Source organism: Pristiophorus japonicus, unplaced genomic scaffold (genome assembly GCF_044704955.1).
Source record: "Pristiophorus japonicus isolate sPriJap1 unplaced genomic scaffold, sPriJap1.hap1 HAP1_SCAFFOLD_35, whole genome shotgun sequence".
Classification (NCBI taxonomy): Eukaryota; Metazoa; Chordata; class Chondrichthyes; family Pristiophoridae; genus Pristiophorus; species Pristiophorus japonicus.
Window position 1 is genome coordinate 1,372,926 of NW_027253324.1, and position 6,000 is coordinate 1,378,925.

Sequence of the window (6,000 nt, forward strand, 5' to 3'; positions counted from 1 at the left end):
AGTTTGTGGTGGTTTGTGAATTTGGGGTGATGTTTCAGTTTGTGGGTGATGCATCAGTTTGGGGTGATGGGTCAGTTTGGGTTGATGAGTCAGTTTGGGGTGATGAGTCAGTTTGGGGTGATGGATCAGTTTGGGGTGATGGCTCAGTTTGTGGAGATGAGTCAGTGTGGAGTGATGAGTCTGTTTTTGGTGAATAGTCAGTTTGTGGTGATGGGTAGGATTGTGGTGATCAGTCAGTTTGGTTTGATGGGTGAATTTGCGGTGATGGGTCAGTTTGGGGTGATGAATCACTTTGGGGTGATGGTTTAGTTTGGGGTGATGAGTCCGTTTGTGTTTGATGCGTCAGTTTGGGGTGATGTGACAATTTGGGGTGATGTTTCAGTTTGGGGTGATGCGTCAGTTTTGGCTAATGAGTCAGATTGGTGTGTTGCGTCAGTTTGGGGTGATGAGTCAGTTTGGGGTGTTGGGTCAGTTTTTGGTGATGAGTCAGTTTGGGGTGATGGATCAGTTTGGGGTGATGTTTCAGTTTGGGGTGATGGGTCAGTTTAGAGTGCTGAGTCATTTTTGGAGGTGATTCAGTTTGGGGTGATGGGTCAGCTTGGGGGTGATGGGTCAGTTTGTGGTCATTTGTCAATTTGGGGTGATGGGTTAATTTGGGATAATGGGTCAGTTTGTGTGAAGGATCAGTTTGGGGTGATGAGTCAATTTGGGGTGATGGTTCAGTTTGGGGTGATGTTCAGTTTGGGGTGATCGGTCAGTTTTGGGGTGATGAGTCTGTTTGGAGAGTAGGTTCTGTTTTGGGTGATGGGTCAGTTTGTGCTTGATGGGTCAGTTAGGGGTGATGGGTCAGTTTGTGCTGATGAGTCAGTGTGGAGTGATGCGTCTGTTTTTGGTGAAGAGACAGTTTGGGGTGATGGGTAGGTTTGTGGTGATGAGTCAGTTTGGGGTGATGGGTCAATTTGAGGTGATGGGTCAGTTTGGGGTGATGAGTCAGTTTGGGGTGATGGATCAGTTTGGGGTGATGGGTCAGTTTGTGCTGATGAGTCAGTGTGGAGTGATGCGTCTGTTTTTGGTGAAGAGACAGTTTGGGGTGATGGGTAGGTTTGTGGTGATGAGTCAGTTTGGGGTGATGGGTCAATTTGAGGTGATGGGTCAGTTTGGGGTGATGAGTCACTTTCTGGTGATGGGTTAGTTTGGGGTGATGAGTTCGTTTGTGGTTGATGCGTCAGTTTGGGGTGATGTGTCAATTTGGGGTGATGTATCAGTTTGGGGTGATGCGTCAGTTTGGGGCGGTGAGTCATTTTTGGGTGATGAGTCAGTTCGGGTTGATGGTTTAGTTTGGGGTGATGGGTCAGTTTGGGGTGATGTGTCAGTTTGGGGTGATAAGTCACTTTGGGGTGATGGATTAGTTTGGGGTGATGAGTCCGTTTGTGGTTGATGCGTCAGTTAGGGGTGATGTGTCAATTTGGGGTGATGTGTCAGTTTGGGGTGATGCTTCAGTTTGGGGCGATGAGTCATTTAGGGGTGATGGGTCAGTTTGGGTTGAGGTTTAGTTTGAGGTGATGGGTCAGTTTGAGGTGATGTGTCAGTTTGGGGTGATGTGTCAGTTTGGGGTGATGCGTCAGTTTGGGATGATGAGTCATTTTGGGGTGATGAGTCAATTTGGGGTGATGTTCAGTTTGGGTTGATGGGTCCATTTTGGTGTGATGAGTCTGTTTGGAGAGTAGGGTCTGTTTGGGGTGATGGGTCAGTTTGTGCTTGATGGGTCAGTTTGGGTGATAGGTTAGTTTGGCATGATGGGTCAGTTAGTGTGGGGGTCAGTTTGGGGTGATGAGTCAGTTTGGGGTGATGGAGCAGTTTGGGGTGATGTGTCAGTTTGTGCTGATGAGTCAGAATGGAGTGATGCGTCTGTTTTTGGTGAAGAGTCAGTTTGGGGTGATGGGTCGGTTTGTGGTGATGAGTCAGTTTGGGGTGATGGGTCAATTTGAGGTGATGGTTCAGTTTGGGGTGATGATTCACTTTGGGGTGATGGGTTAGTTTGGGGTGATGAGTCCATTTATTGTTGATGTGTCAGTTTGAGGTGATGTGTCAATTTGGGGTGATGTGTCAGTTTGGGGTGATGCGTCAGTTTGGGGCGATGAGTCATTTTGGGGTGATGCGTCAGTTTGGGTTGATGGTTTAGTTTGGGATGATGGGTCAGTTTGGGGTGATGAGTCACTTTGGGGTGATGGGTTAGTTTGGGGTGATGAGTCCGTTTGTTGTTGATGTGTCAGTTTGGGGTGATGTGTCAATTTGGGGTGATGTGTCAGTTTGGGGTGATGCGTCAGTTTGGGGCGATGAGTCATTTTGGGGTGATGAGTCAGTTTGGGTTGATTGTTTAATTTGGGATGATGGGTCAGTTTGGGGTGATGTGTCAGTTTGGGGTGATGTGTCAGTTTGGGGTGATGCGTCAGTTTGGGGTGATGAGTCATTTTGGGGCGATGAGTCAGTTTGGGGTGATGGTTCCTTTTGGAGTGATGAGTATCTTTTTGGTGATGGGTCAATTTGGTGTGATGGGTCTGTTTGGAATGAGAGTCCGTTTGGAGTGATGCGTCAGTTTTTTGTGATGGTTCAGTTTGGGTTAATGGGTCAGTTTGTGGTGATGAGTCAATTTGGGGTGATGGGTCAGTTTGTGGTGGTGCGTCCGTTTGGGGTGATGAGTCTGTTTGGGTTAATGGATCAGTTTGGCGTGATGGGTCAGTTTGGGGTGATGAGTCATTTTGGAGTGATGAGTCAGTTTTTGGTGAAGAGTCACTTTGGGGTGATGTGTCAGTTTGGGGTGATGTGTCAGTTTGGGGTGATGCGTCAGTTTAGGGCGATGAGTCAGTTGTTGGTGAAGAATCAGTTTGTGGTGATGGGTCAGTTTGTGGTGATGAGTCAGTTTGGCGTCATAGGTCAATTTGGGGTGATGGGTCAGTTTGCGGTGATGAGTCAGATTGTGGTGGTGCGTGAGTTTGGGGTGATGCGTCAGTTTGCGGTGTTGGGTCAGTTTGGTGTGATGAGTCAGTTTGGAGTGAAGAGTCAATTTTTGGTGATGAGTCAGTTTGGGGTGATGGCTAAGTTTGGGGTGATGTGTCAGTTTGGGGTGATGGGTCAATTTGGGGTGATGGCTTAGTTTGTCATGATGTGTCATTTAGTGTCGGGTCAGTTTGGGGTGATGAGACAGTTTTGGGTGATGAGTCAGTTTGGAGTGATGAGTCAGTTTTTGGGGAAGAGTCACTTTGGGGTGATGTGTCAGTTTGGGGTGATGTGTCAGTTTGGGGTGATGCGTCAGTTTAGGGCGATGAGTCAGTTTTTGGTGAAGAATCAGTTTGTGGTGATGGGTCAGTTTGTGGTGATGAGTCAGTTTGGCGTGATAGGTCAATTTGGGGTGATGGGTCAGTTTGGGTGATGAGTCAGTTTGGGGTGTTGGGTCAGTTTTTGGTGATGAGTCAGTTTGGGGTGATGGATCAGTTTGTGGTGATGTTTCAGTTTGGGGTGATGGGTCAGTTTAGAGTGCTGAGTCATTTTTGGAGGTGATTCAGTTTGGGGTGATGGGTCAGCTTGGGGGTGATGGGTCAATTTGTGTTCGTGTGTCAATTTGGGGTGATGGGTTAATTTGGGATAATGGGTCAGTTTGTGTGAAGGATCAGTTTGGGGTGATGAGTCAATTTGGGGTGATGGTTCAGTTTGGGGTGATGTTCAGTTTGGGGTGATGGGTCAGTTTTGGATTGATGAGTCTGTTTGGAGAGTAGGGTCTGTTTGGTGTGATGGGTCAGTTTGTGCTTGATGGGTCAGTTTGGGTGAAAGGTTAGTTTGGCATGATGGGTCAGTTAGTGTGGGGGTCAGTTTGGGGTGATGAGTCAGTTTGGGGTGATGGATCAGTTTGGGGTGATGGGTCAGTTTGTGCTGATGAGTCAGTGTGGAGTGATGCGTCTGTTTTTGGTGAAGAGACAGTTTGGGGTGATGGGTAGGTTTGTGGTGATTAGTCAGTTTGGGGTGATGGGTCAATTTGAGGTGATGGGTCAGTTTGCGGTATTGAGTCACTTTCGGGTGATGGGTTAGTTTGGGGTGATGAGTTCATTTGTGGTTGATGCGTCAGTTTGGGGTGTTGTGTCACTTTGGGGTGATGGTTTAGTTTGGGGTGATGAGTCCGTTTGTGGTTGATGCGTCAGTTTGGGGTGATGTGACAATTTGGGGTGATGTTTCAGTTTGGGGTGATGCGTCAGTTTGGGGTGATGAGTCAGATTGGTGTGGTGCGTCAGTTTGGGGTGATGAGTCAGTTTGGGGTGTTGGGTCAGTTTTTGGTGATGAGTCAGTTGGGGTGATGGATCAGTTTGGGGTGATGTTTCAGTTTGGGGTGATGGGGCAGTTTAGAATGCTGAGTCATTTTTGGAGGTGATTCAGTTTGGGGTGATGGGTCAGCATGGGGTGATGGGTCAGTTTGTGGTCGTGTGTCAATTTGGGGTGATGGGTTAATTTGGGATAACGGGTCAGTTTGTGTGAAGGATCAGTTTGGGGTGATGAGTCAATTTGGGGTGATGGTTCAGTTTGGGGTGATGTTCAGTTTGGGGTGATGGGTCAGTTTTGGATTGATGAGTCTGTTTGGAGAGTAGGGTCTGTTTGGTGTGATGGGTCAGTTTGTGCTTGATGGGTCAGTTTGGGTGATAGGTTAGTTTGGCATGATGGGTCAGTTAGTGTGGTGTCAGTTTGGGGTGATGAGTCAGTTTGGGGTGATGGATCAGTTTGGGGTGATGGGTCAGTTTGTGCTGATGAGTCAGTGTGGAGTGATGCGTCTGTTTTTGGTGAAGAGACAGTTTGGGGTGATGGGTAGGTTTGTGGTGATTAGTCAGTTTGGGGTGATGGGTCAATTTGAGGTGATGGGTCAGTTTGCGGTGATGAGTCACCTTCGGGTGATGGGTTAGTTTGGGGTGATGAGTTCGTTTGTGGTTGATGCGTCAGTTTGGGGTGATGTGTCACTTTGGGGTGATGGTTTAGTTTGGGGTGATGAGTCCGTTTGTGGTTGATGCGTCAGTTTGGAGTGATGTGACAATTTGGGGTGATGTTTCAGTTTGGGGTGATGCGTCAGTTTGGGGTGATGAGTCAGATTGGTGTGGTGCGTCAGTTTGGGGTGATGAGTCAGTTTGGGGTGTTGGGTCAGTTTTTGGTGATGAGTCAGTTGGGGTGATGGATCAGTTTGGGGTGATGTTTCAGTTTGGGGTGATGGGGCAGTTTAGAGTGCTGAGTCATTTTTGGAGGTGATTCAGTTTGGGGTGATGGGTCAGCTTGGGGGTGATGGGTCAGTTTGTGGTCGTGTGTCAATTTGGGGTGGTGGGTTAATTTGGGATAATGGGACAGTTTGTGTGAAGGATCAGTTTGGGGTGATGAGTCAATTTGGGGTGATGGTTCAGTTTGGGATGATGTTCAGTTTGGGGTGATGGGTCAGTTTTGGGGTGATGAGTCTGTTTGGAGAGTAGGGTCTGTTTGGGGTGATGGGTCAGTTTGTGCTTGATGGATCAGTTTGGGTGATAGGTTAGTTTGGAATGATTGGTCAGTTAGTGTGAGGGTCAGTTTGGGGTGATGAGTCAGTTTGGGGTGATGGATCAGTTTGGGGTGATGGGTCAGTTTGTGCTGATGAGTCAGTGTGGAGTGATGCGTCTGTTTTTGGTGAAGAGACAGTTTGGGGTGATAGGTAGGTTTGTGGTGATTAGTCAGTTTGGGGTGATGGGTCAATTTGAGGTGATGGGTCAGTTTGGGGTGATGAGTCACTTTCGGGTGATGGGTTAGTTTGGGGTGATGAGTTCGTTTGTGGTTGATGCGTCAGTTTGGGGTGATGTGTCAATTTGGGGTGATTTATCAGTTTGGGGTGATGTGTCAGTTTGGGGTGATGAGTCACTTTGGGGTGATGGATTAGTTTGGGGTGATGAGGCCGCTTGTGGTTGATGCGTCAGTTTGGGGTGATGTGTCATTTGGGGTGATGTG